General features: G+C 33.3%; 1 long non-coding RNA gene across 1 annotated transcript in view; it reads right to left on the bottom strand.

Annotated features, from left to right (window-relative positions):
• Window positions 1-12190: 12190 nt before the first annotated feature.
• LOC133180244 (uncharacterized) overlaps window positions 12191-13921 on the bottom strand; it is a 31665-nt gene continuing 29934 nt past the window's right edge. The window contains exon 3 of the long non-coding RNA XR_009720297.1: window positions 12191-12529. This is a non-coding gene — a long non-coding RNA (uncharacterized LOC133180244). The remainder of the gene's footprint in view (window positions 12530-13921) is intronic.

Raw genomic sequence — 13921 nt, 5'->3', positions numbered from 1 at the left:
ATGGAAATTAATAAAACCAACTGTAGATACATCTTTAACTGAATTTAAGAAACCAGAGACAAATCCTCTTGTTTTTAAACAGAAATTTACCGAACTAAAACATTCTTAGAATTCTTCAGTCGATATTTATACAGATGGTTCAAAAGATAAAAACAAAGTGGCAGCAGCTGCAGTGATTGACAAAAGTGTTTTTTCTACACGGCTTCCTAATGGAGCTACTATTTTTACAGCAGAAGCAAAAGCCATTCAACTTGCATTTGAATATATTAAATCTTCTACTGATAACAAATTTACAGTATACTCGGACTCGCTCTCTTGCTTACAATCGATAAAAAATATGAACATCGAACAACCATACATTTTAGATATATTAATTCATTATTATCATTTTACTCATCAAGGTAAAATAGTGGACTTTTGTTGGATTCCAAGTCACATTGGGATCCCTGGAAACACCAAAGCTGATGGTGCTGCAAAAACAGCACTTCAGTATGACGTTACTTTTTTCAATTTACCATACACTGATATGAATTATTTTGTTAAACTTTATGTAAATTCACTCTGGCAAATTTATTGGGAATTTTGTGATACACGTAAGCTTTATGCTATAGAAAACAAAGTCAACAAATCATCTGATTTCGGCTTGAAACGTCAAGACGAAGTGATTATTTCCAAAATACGTATTGGTCATTCAAAAATAACACATGAATATTTACTTACTAGAGAATTGCAACCAGAATGTATATCGTGCGAACGTCCGTTAACTATCAGTCATATTCTTTTAGAATGTACCGATTTTTCTCCTACTCGAAGTAGACTTTTTAAAAATGTGCAAACGATGCATTAACCTTTTGCAAATATAAATGTTTATACAATTTTAGAATTTTTACATGAAACTGATTTTTACTGCAAAATTTAAAATGATTTTACTTAAGAATTTTGTATATATATTTTAACTGTTTACATATTTTTAATTTTTGAGTCCGTCGGATGGGACGTTAAATGGTGCCCCGTGTCAAGGATAACAACCCCCTTGGCACGAAAAAGATCGTTTCTCTGGTTTTCGAAAAAGAGTAGGCTCACTGGGGGCCGCCAGAGAAACCTAAAACTTCATAAATGGGCATATACACTTAATTTGATCGCCGAAATATGGCTGAAATATTGCCAACTCGGCGTTAAACAATAATAATCAATCAATCAATCGTTAGTTAGTGTTTAGCTCAGTTTTAAAGAAACGATTCAAGATATTTTCATCAAACGTCATATGCTGATAACTACTGATGTATGCTATTCAATTGCATCAACATTTTTCGACCTTGAGTTTTCTTTAACCTTAACCTCACTTTTCTTGTTTGTGTTTAGCTCAGTTGTAATAAAAACATTATGATAGTTTTATCAAAATTCAAATGGTAAAACGTACTGATTTAAGCTATTCAACTGCATCAACATTTTTTTACCTTTCCCTTACCTTGACCTCACTTTTCTTAAATTAGTGTTTAGCTCAGTTTTTCAGAAACCATTCATGATATTTTTATCAAAGTTCATATACTATTACATACTGATGTAAGCTATTCAACTGATTTTTTTAACCTTGACCTTTGCAATGACCTTGATCTAACTTTTTTTAAATTTTGTTTAGCTCAGTTTTAAAGAAAGCATCAATGATATTTTTATCAAACTTAATATGTCGATACGTATTAGTTAGAAGTATTCAATTGTAACAAAAACTTCAGACCTAGTACTTTCGTGTGGCCTTAACCAATTTTTCTTTAATTTGTATTTCGCTTAGTTTTAAAGAAACTATTTGAGATATTTTTATGTAAGGTTATGCACTTATACATAATCAAGTGAGCAACTATCATCTATATCCATTTTTTTTTTTAAATTTCAATTTTAATTTTAAATACCTAAGGAACCTTCAAGATGATCTCACCAATCTTCATACGCTAATACAATTTTCATGTTGCATAACTTATATACACTCAGCAGTGCATTCTTATCCTATGGACATATTTCTAGTTTATAATTAGTGACATTGACCTTTGACCCCGATCAAAATTTGAATGTCAAAGGATGAACTAATGCAGTTAGTACCATGAATCTACGATTAATCTTTTTTTTAAATCATAATACGTTGCCTCAAGTGTCCGCATCATTCCAAACTATTCGAAGAATTAATATTCATTTCGATAACCATCGAAACAACAAAACAATTTCAATAGGTCTATCCACAGGAAGGTGAAAAGACCTAATAAACACAATTATTTAAATAGGTCTTTTCACGGAAAGATGGAAAGACCTAAATACAGATGAATATAAAATGTCTTGCAGAATTTGTTCAACTTGTAATAATTTCAAATAAATGTATATCAATATGAATTCATATTCCTTAACGTCTCTTCAAAGCACTTTGGAAAAATTAATAACTTGAACAATTTACCTCCTGAAAGATTTCTGTCACTGCGTACTTATACATATGCTATCCCTTCATACAAAATTTAATTATTATTTAATTATTTTTTTATGTAGAGTAATTCCGATCCTATGAAGGATAATTCATCAATTGGAAAAAGCGATCAAGAAAATGTTTATGAACCGTATAAAAATGACGATGCTGAACAAGACATACGCGATGAATCAAAAGCAGAAAGGAAAGTGGAATCTCCTACCAAAGGAAAATTAAAATGTCCTTCTTGTGTTAACGTTGCAAAATACTTCGGGAAGGAGGTATCATTCTTAAGCTTCTTTTATGATGTAGCTTTCTGTTGGTAATGTGATATAAGCCCATAAAGTTTTAACAGCTTAAAAATCATATTGCATCTATTATTATTATTATGTACATTGTACACTTGCCTTGGAAAATACTTTTTGTCGGTTTTAGTGTAATATTCATGATTTTGTTTTCGAAATTTCACAGTATAAGCTTAGATCTTACAATTCTCTGCTATTTGTATATATTTACATTTGCCGTGTTTTTCTATTAAGCCAACTGTGAAATTGATTTGTATGCCATTTTCGTGTATACTCACGCGTAGAAATATGCACGGAGAAACTCGCGCTAAAATGACGTCGCAATGAGCTACAGAGACGTTAATAAAAATGTAACGATATAGGGTGAATTCACCATGCATCGGACACCCTTGCACTTCAGCAAGTTCTAGCGATATCGCTACCGACCGAATACTAGTATTATCAAAATGGAACTTAACATGTAGTGTGTGGTTAAAATATAAATTTTTGACACAATCGTACCCTATTTATTGAGAAAATATCATTAAAAACCGATTTTTCGAAATAAGTCAGAATTCACCATGGACCGGACAATATTCACCTTGCATCAGACATACGATATTTAAACCAGAAAAATGTCATACCTTGATCTTGGTGCTTTAAAATGAGTGATATCGAAACATTTTTATCTTTTATTTAAGAATTAAGCTTCTAATTAAATTTGAATGACTATTTCGATCCACACAGAGATGAAATGAAGAGATTTTAGTTGCATCACATCGCCTTAAAAAGGCTTTACAATGCTAGTAATATGGCAACTCGTGCCTTTGTCTCGTGGGTTATAATCATCTAGTTTAAAGAAATAAATTGAGTCCATTTCTAGTCGTCATATATCGATAATTTGTATTTTCACTGAAAATTTAGAGTTTCTATTTTCTATTTCCGTAAAAAACAGCTGTCATTTGGGTTTTACATGAAAATGGAAGTGATTACCCATGCATCGGAAAGTGTCCGATGCATGGTTAATTTGTGTCCGATGTACGGTGAAATAAACATACTAGTTAAAACAACTTTTAAAAATATTATACAAACATTGAAGTAAAATTTCTGAAAAAAATCTGTGAAATTATTAATCATTGGCAAATTTTACCAAGGTCCGACCCGTTCCGTTGACATCTAGTTAAAAGAACGACAACTCTAAAAATTGCAAAATCGTAAAATTCTGGTTACTCTCCTTTGATGATGCAAAATATGACGTAATTTCAAGGCCATTCTTGTGGTATTTTTATCACAACATGAAAATAAAAATCGGCATCATTAAAAAGTTTAATTCTTCACTTTTAAGACAGAAACACGTAAAAACACGGGGAGACTCAGGTTCAATGAAAGTTTATTGCTTTAAGTTGTCCGAAGCAAGGTATGTGTCCGATGCATGGTTAACTCACCCTAGGGCAGCGAATAATTCAAACGTCGAGTATATTTTTGGTGCTTTGAACATGTAAAATGTAAATGTAAGGAATGTTTTTTTTTTTTCAGTTTAGAGTGAATTATTGGTGTGTAAATCACACATACGTGCACGTAGGCATATTTTTCATCAAGCGCTAGCGCTCTTATGAAATATGCCTATGTGACAAGTCTGTGTCAGGGGCGTAGCTAGGACTTTAAAGAAGTATAGGCACAAATTACGATGAGAATACTGGGGGCCACTCAAGGCCCCAATGGGTCCAGGGCAGGACCCTGGTAGGGGAATTTTCATAATTTTCGGCGTAATCAAATTTAGAACATGAAAAAGAAATTTATTTAAAAAAGTATTCATAAATAATCAGATACAAATTCAATACTTTGCAACAAAATAATGAACAAATTTAAGTTTGTTCAGAAAAAAGCTAGTTTATCCACAAAGATGAGGTAAACTCGGGTGGGCAGCCATAAAAAAGTTAATTGCTGTCAATTCAAGTTAATTAATTATTAATTAAATATACAATTAATACCACATATATTTATGTAATAACTTGCATGTAAAAATTTTTAAGAATTCTTGCATAGAAACAACCGATTAACTATTGCAGATTATTACAGTTTGGTGGTTATTTATACACAGGTTATAAGAGAATATATCAATGGCAAAAATGATATGTAGTCATTTCTTTTCTTTTCTTTTTTACTGTTTTGTTTTTATTTTTCTTACTGAAAAATTTATGTGTAGGCACGTGCCTTATGTGCCTAATGGCAGATACGCCACTTTGTGTGATTTACACACCAATAACTCACACAAAACTTAACAAGATTCCTTAAAAAGATATGGAAATATCGCAGATTTATTCGTGGTTCATCAAATATATGTTGGGTCTATGTTGGTGTTTACCCGAGCATTACACATTATTTGATAAAAGTGCGTTAATCCGTCAAATCACCTGACATCATTTTTTGGATTTTTTTTCTCATCGGAATAACATCATAGAAAAATCACAATATTTCTGTTAGAACATCAAATATTACGTCAGAAATCATAATACATGATAATGGAACAATATAAAGAACTTTTGAGAAAACTGTTCAATAATCTCGCATATTATATAAAATAAATGAGTAAAATTTTGGATTCTACAAGTTTTTTTCCCAAAATTTTAGCCGTGCTCCGCACATCACCAACAGCAATACGTATCAAAAAAGCAATTTTTTTTTCTGAGAAATTACAGGTATAGTTCAGGATCTCGAAAACGGATATCTCGAATACGATGGATATGTCGAAGTGATTCGGAGGGTCTTTACCATGTATTTCTTAAGTCTTTTACTCTCGATATCTCGAACCCTCGGATATCTCTGAAGTTTTTCTCTTGGTCCCATCGAGTTATATATATAACCTGGTTTGACGGTAATAAATATCGAAATATTACCAACAATTTACTAGAATATTTAAGCAATATGTTTCTGTAAAATTTTTATTAGTTGACGTCTCAAAAGGATAAATAATAGCAGAGTCTGGGTAATTTTGAACTGCCTTTGCATATATAATATGTTCTTTCAAAATATAAGTACTATACAGGTGTAAAAAAAAACAATTTTGTCCACGATTTATAAAAGATTTTAACTTTAGGAAAATGTAAATCATGGGAAGGTGCCACTGTCAAGAAGAGTTATAATGAAAAGCATCATCTTTGTGTTAGTTTGCCTAACTATCTCGTTTCTTTCACTGTATGTTATTGAGATGAAGAGAAATAAAGGTAAGTTATTTTTAATTTTTTTTTATATAATATTCAATTGTGTCAGCATCTATATACACAGTTAAAGTTGTCTAATCCGGATGTTGTGTAATCCTTTTAAGATGTAAACTTTATGCCCCTTTCAGTAAATTCAATTGTTTTTAAGGGTTGTCTAATCTGGAATATTGTCTAATCTGGCCAATTTCTCATTGAAACAAATGATGTCCGGATAAGACAAGCTTAACTGCATATAGATGTATATATACAGTATTGAGTTTTCTAATAATTATGTAGATCATCAATATTATTGACTAAAAATTCATAAATAAAACATCACATGGACATACATTTTAATTGCTGAAAGTCTATATAACCAAATTGAGTTTACAAAAGAATCTATCCACAATTTGTTTCAAAATTTCAATTTTTTTAATGAAATTAGGGAAATCATGCTTTATTTTACCTGTTCATTCCAGATGGACATTAATAAATATCCCCGGTCGAGGAAATAATGCTTTTGTATATACATGTATAACACGCCTTACATAATGAACTTTTCTTGTGCCATCAGCCAAGGATGCTTAAAAGTGAAATGTTTTACCCCTTATTTACGGCTTTTTAGTTCTATAGTATATGTTCAATATCATCTCTTCGCTTCGAACAAGCCGCCATTTTCCGAGACTGCTTTCATTTTCATTTTTATTGGATAGGACGTTCGTATATCGTTTCGTACCAATATTTCAATGCATGTATCGTATACCGATATATATATAATTATATATATAATTTTGTATATATATATATATATATATATATATATATATATATATATATATATATATACTCAACAAAAGAGAAACGCATATTCAGATTTAACATGATAATTTACATGTAACTCTTCAGTTTTTTAAGTTTAGTAAAGCGTCTTGTGATAAAAATAAAGTATGTCTCATGTTGCTGTATTGAAAAGTTAGGAACAATATCTCAGCTTCTCTCGATCTATATAAGGTAAGAATTTCAAGATTGTATTACAGTGATTTTCAATATCGCGTATGTCCCCCGTTTGCATCAACTGCAGCCTGAACATGTGTCACAGAGTTAACAAGCTTATCAAGTTGATGATTACCTGAGGCATATTATTCTATTCATGCAACAAGGTCTGCTCTACATCCTGGATGGTGGTTGGTGGATTTGGACGGCGTCTTACTCGTTTATCCAGCTCATCCCAGAGATTTACTCTGATGCAGCAGTTTCTACGGCAGTTCTGAATCGATTGCGCAGGTGCTGAAGGCAGATTATACGGTCTTGCCAAGGAGTGGTAACCCGCGGACGACCAGTTCTTGGTCTGATATCTGTTTTCTAGCTGGTAGAGACGTACCTTTATCGGTTTATGTTCTCCAAATGCAGTTGCAACTACCTGTTGCATAGCTTCGGCTAGTAGCATCGTTACAGCCTGATTGCGTTTATCTTTGTTTAGGCTTGGTATTGATGCATCAAACATGCAATAAAATCTTCACTGTGGGTTTAATAGGAGTGTTTATTGTTTCTCTAAATCCCAATGACAATAGATCCCCGATTTTACAGGAAATGGTGCAAAACACTCTTTTCGTAAACATGATTAATCAAGCGAAACAATTCGACACTTGGGTTTAAAAATTCTAAGTTATTCTTTAAATAGGTCACAGGTATCCAATGATAAAAGTAACAGTTGTTCCATGTACTGTTTCAAAATTTCTTTGATGAGTAAAAAATATGGGTTTCTTTTTTTTTTTATGCCCCGGGATCGAAAGATCCCGGGGGTATATTGTTTTTGTCCTGTCTGTCTGTTTGTCTGTCTGTCTGTTGTCAACTTTAACCTTGCCCATAACTTTTGATTGGTTGGAGCTATGACTTTCATATTTCACATGTGTATTCCTTGTGACAAGACCTTTCTTTAGGTACCATCATATTTGACCTTGACCTTAGAGTTTAACCCACTTTTGCAAAATTTTATGAGATTTTAACCTTAGCCATAACTTCTGATTAGTTGGTGCTTGGGCTTTCAAACTTCACATGTGTATTCTTCGTGACAAGGCCTTCCTTTGGATACCAACAACTTTGACCTTTTGACCTTGACCTTGGAGTTTGACCTACTTTTGAAAAACTTTAACCTTGACCATAACTTTTGAACAGTTGGTGCTTGGAGTTTCAAACTTCACATGTGTATTTCTTGTGACAAGACCTTCCTTTGAATATCAACCTCTTTGACCCTTTGACCTTGACATAGGAGTTTGACCTACTTTCGAAAAACTTTTACCTTGGTCATAACTTTTGAATGGTTGGTGCTAGGGTTTTCATACTTCATATATATAATCCTTGTGACAAGACCTTCCTTTGGATTCAAACCACTTTGACCCTTTGACCTTGACATAGGAGTTTGACCTACTTTCGAAAAACTTTAACCTTGGTCATAACTTTTGAATGGTTGGTGCTAGGGTTTTCATACTTCACATATGTAATCCTTGTGACAAGACCTTCCTTTGGATACCACAACTTTGACCTTGACCATGACGTTTTACTTGCTTTTAAAAAACTACCTTTGCCATAACTTTTGACCAGTTGCAGCTAGGTCTTTCAAATTTCACAGGTATATTCCTCCAGACAAGACCTTTCTTTGGGTACCAACATTTTTTATCTTTTGCCTGGATTTTGACTTGCATTTGATAAACTTTAACCTTCGTCATAAGCTGCCATACGGGGGCATCAGTATTTCACAAACACATCTTGTTTTGTTTTGTTTTTTTTTTTTGTTGAGTATATATTTGTAATAACTGGAATAGGTTTATGGTGGTATATTGCACACTGAATATAGAACAAAATGCATACTGAAAGATTGATTGATTGATTGTATGTTGTTTTACGTTCCATTCGAGAATTTTTCACTCATATAGAGACCTCAAAATATACCGGTGAAGGGCTTCAAATTTTGACCTTTACTCGGCACTCAGGGCCATTGAACAGTGAGGGATCTTTATCGTGCCAACGCCTGCCGTGGCATGGGACCTCGGCTTTTAAGGTCTCATACGAAGGACCACAACTTTCACTTCAAAGTGCCGAGCTCATGGCGAAAGAACAGTTGCTACCCATTTTTTATCGACTACGGTCAGTCGCGTCCGAGATTCGAACTCACGACCCCCCGATCATGGAGCGAGAGCTCTACCGACTGGGCTACCGTGAACGGTGAAACTGAAAGAAATATGATTTGAAGTTTTGTACGAAAGAAGAAACTGCTTCACCACCATGATATTTTTTGCGATTAAATTTGATCACGCACAGGAAATCTTGAAAAAAAAGTATGAAGTATATCTAATTATCAGAGCGATTCCCGTTAACATTTATAAAGAAACCTGTATCGTTATGCAATTATTTTTTTTCACAAGGCTATTGATAGGGATATCAAATGAATTTCTTTATCTTTTATTTTATTACAGACTCAGATTTATCTGAAACATTGATGGAACTTCATCAGTGTTTGAAGCAACAACCGGATCAGAGGAAAGGTGACATTAAGATAATGGGTACTTAATGCAATAATCGAGAATTCATTCAAGATAGTTCTGCATGGTTTAAATATATAATATATATGTCCATTTCAGGTAGCCGAGGTACACAATTCCTCATAGCGTTTATCCAGAACCTAAACAGTACCGAAAGGATAATACTTCTGGTATCAGATGGGAATTTCAGTATGAGTGCTAAATATTCTGGTCCTAGTTCGGATGTGAAAATCACCTCTTCCAGAGAAGGAAACAAAACAATTAAAACGTTAAATGTTCATATTTCAAATGTGTCGCCTTACCTTACCATTCGAAACGATGCAATACTTTTAGAAACTACAGACGTTGCATCAGTATTATCCATTGACAAAGATAGTACTTTGACAGACAGTACAACAATTATACCTACTGATAAACTTTCAGGACATTACCTTGTTGCCACAGCTTCATCCCACAATTATAACATTAATTCTGGTAGTCGTTTTGTAATTACTCCGATCATAAACAATACTTTCATAGCAATAAAATTATCAATTGCTGATAATTCAAATATAAAGATACTAAATCAATTATACAGAAATGGTGAAACATTTACAATCAAACTGAATAGACTCCAAACTTTTCAAGTAGTACATGAAGCAGATTTAACAGGAACTACTGTAAATTCTTCAAACCCAGTTGCCGTTTTTGTGGGGAATAGATGCAGTCCAATAGGGTATCAAGGAAGATGTAGCAATCTTATGGAGCAAGCCGTTCCGGTGGAAAGATTAGATAACACTTACATAGTGCCTCCAAATATGCATGGACACCAGACGTTGGTACGCATGATCTCTCCGTATATGACAAAAGTTACATATACAGTTGGAGGTGTTGTTACAAAAACAACAATGCTACGAAAAAACCCTACGGAATTTACTATTCGTAAAAATGAGATTGCTGTAATTGAAGCAAATATGCCTTTGTTGGTTAATAGCTTTACCACAGGCACCAGTAACGGCTATGGTGGACCCTTCATGGTTACAATACCTGGTATAAATCAGTATCTGGATGAATATCAAGTGATGGTACCGAACGGATTCAATGCTAGTTTCATAGTTATAATTTCGCAAAATATGACTTCATCGAATTTTCGTATGAATGGAATGAATATTGATGAAGAAAAAATCATATTTAATTCCGTTACTTTACTCCGAAAATCATCCTATATGGTCGTAATATTGGAAGTTCAAAGTGGAATCATTGAAATGAAAACAACGGACAAATCTCGATTTGGATTGATTGTCTACGGACAAGGCCCACATGATGGTCATGGATTTGTCGGAAATGCTTTGTTGGAAATACCTCATAGTTGCATGTAAAACTGTTCATGACATTGTTAAAGTTCATTTTTTGTGAATTGACATTATTACCTCTGATGGCAACGCGGATATCTCCTTGATAAAGTATGGTAATATACAGCATGTAAATTGATGAATGGAGATGCTATTGTACTGTTATTTAATTGTTACATTATACACTTATTGCTTGTTTTTGAGGTCAATACGATGATTTAGACACCTGAGGAGTACAATATTCACCGAGCCCGAAGGGCGAGGTGAATATTGTACTTCGAAGGTGGAGAAATCATCGTATTGACCGAAAAACAGCAGCAATTGTTTTATTATATGATTCAATGATAAAATGACACACCCTTATTAAGCAATCCATGCCATCTTACTTATTCACGTCTACTGAAGTACTAGCCGAACATAATGAGAGAAACAGGGTTAAAAACAACCAGTTGTATTTTTTTTGAATTTATAATTCTAGTTTAGGTGCAATTTGGAAAAAAAATTATCAGGCATACATATGAGTGATTTTGAAAAAGGGGCATTATAAGGGGGGAAAAGTGACAACTTACCTAAAAAAAATGTTTGATAACCCCCCCCCCCCCAAGGAAAAGAATTCTCCCAACTCAAAATTTTATTTGGTGGGATGTAAAAGTCCGTAAAAGAGAGGATGAACCTTCATTGAAAAACTTTATCCTTAAAATTTAAATTAAAACTTTACATTCTGAAAAGGTAGGGAGAAGGGCAGACCTCCTGCACCCCCCCCCCCCAAACCCTCACCCGAGAGTCTATGTGCCTTAATGTTATGTTCATATGTGGAAGTTAGGTGCAAGTGAAATAACTATTTGCATCAATTTAGAATTTCAGTATCTATATATGGTCCAATGTAGAATAAATAATTCCTTATATTGACCTGGAAGGTCACGTGCAGGTCAATATAACGTAGTAATTTTCGAACATTGTTTGATCTCAGCCAATCAGAGAGATGGGAATTATTCAGTCATATAATAAAGATTGGTATTCTGCAAAAATTATATAACCACTAAGTTTGTTTAAGACTATTAAGGAGGCTAGGGGGTCAATAAGATAAGAAAGACCAGAAGACCAGAAGCAGCAATTTTTTCAGCCATGAATTTAGACAATACTTTTGATGTGATTAAATGTGCAAGAGAGTTAATATTTACATTTTTTCAATTCTCTATACTGTAAAGCACTGTAAACATAAGACAATGGGAAACTGTATTTCAACGTGGTAGACTCTGAAACACAATAAAACTTCAAAAGTCTTTCTAAGGCAACTGCATCATCCAAAGCATTGTGAGCATCATATGACGAACCTGCATCATGTACCAGTGACATTTGGGAATAGCTTTTCTTGCCTGGTAATAAGTTTTTGAAAAGTGGTAAACTGTCAACAAATCCAATTGTGAGATCAAAATTTATACTGGTTTTAGATACATTGTTCATGAAAACAACAGAATCAAAGGACTTGGTATTGTGAGATACCAAAACTGGGTTATTGTACTCTTGTAGCCAAATAGAAAATCTGGAAAATGCCTCAGATAGTGGTAGAGCATCAGGTCTCACTCCTTCCTTGTAAAGTGCAACACCATCAAAGGATATTCCAGTTGTTGCAATGAAGCAGACTGGCTAATCTCTTCAGTTGGCAGCACATACTGGTTGAAATTTCTATCCCCACAGCTAGCAGCAATTTGTGTAATTGATGATAAACCTAAATCAATGAAATTGTATTGTAAATCAGAAGAAAATCCCAAAATGTTTTATATATATATATATATATATATATAAGGTGGACTTTGGCATAAAGTAGACCGCACTTATTTTGAGGCATTAAGTAGACATTTTTCATTTCTTTTATTTGAGACATTCTGATTCACACTTTCACCCAAATTTATTCTAATAGGCTTCAATAATGAAAATTTTACCCCCTCAGCCCTAAATGTTGCTTCCTGAAAAATATACGACATTTCTGGTCTCCTTAATATTTTGTAAATACATTGGAGGTTTAAGGTAGACATGTATATATTTTCTGAGGATCCCGAAGGGTTAAAGTAGACCAAGTATATATAATGCATAAAGGAGACCAGAATATATATATATACGTGATTATGTAGACCATTTTCTTTTTTCTAATTATTTAAATAAAAAACTACACATGCATAAATGTACTTCTCATACCAGTATTTATTGGTCAATTTGCATTTATCTTAAGTAAAATATTAGGCACTTTAAAACCTAGTATGGTGATTCCTTATTTTAACTAGAAGGAACTAATAGGTGATGTCTATTCGTAGACAAATTTTCATGTCCTGAATCTTATGGAAATATAGTAAATGACCGATAGTAATTGTTAAGAAAATATTTCATCCACCACCAAAGAAACACATTGATTTAAAACGTCGTAGTCACATGATGACTTATGGTATAGAATCATCATCTAAGCCCGATCACCTGTACATGCTAGATATGACCTCTTGAAACTATAACCTTGTACTTTTCTAAAAAAAAAAAAATTGTATTTTAGAATTTTATATATCCAATTTATGTCATATACTCTGAGCATAATGAACCCTAGGATAATATAATCTTTGGAAGTTATTTTATAGCGGTCAAAAATTGAACTTGATGCAGGGTTGTTATACATCCCCAAGTCACAATTATCCCTTCGCCTTGATTTACATCTAGTATAACAATAATGTGATTGCCCGCTTGGCACAGTAGTCAAAGCATTTGCTCTAGAGTAGTGGAGTAAGGACTTGTTCCTTAAGTCATAGGTGCAAATCCCACTGAAGGACATGGAAACCGGTTCTTCCAATGAAACCAAATTCCCTTGTTGCAGTATATGCTGGGACAAGAAAAGACCTCTCACTGCTCAAAAGTACAGGTCTATATTTGCAGCCCTCAACCAGCAAGTTGTGGTGTCTCAATACTAGTGAAAAATTCTTAAAGGATGTATAACAAACAAATAAACAAACAGAATTATGTGTTTATCTGAATATTCATTACATTTCTAAACCCTATGGCCTTGACCTGTATTAACCTGTGTTAGGATCATACTCTGAGGTTACAAACAATTATTGGTAAGTATTTAATACTTTGATAT

The sequence above is a fragment of the Saccostrea echinata genome, unplaced genomic scaffold, assembly GCF_033153115.1.
Source record: "Saccostrea echinata isolate AGI-Se365-2 ecotype Australia unplaced genomic scaffold, CSIRO_AGI_Sech_v1 ptg000006l, whole genome shotgun sequence".
Classification (NCBI taxonomy): domain Eukaryota; kingdom Metazoa; phylum Mollusca; class Bivalvia; order Ostreida; family Ostreidae; genus Saccostrea; species Saccostrea echinata.
Note: the sequence above shows the minus strand (reverse complement) of the source record. Positions and strands in the feature narration are given on the sequence as shown.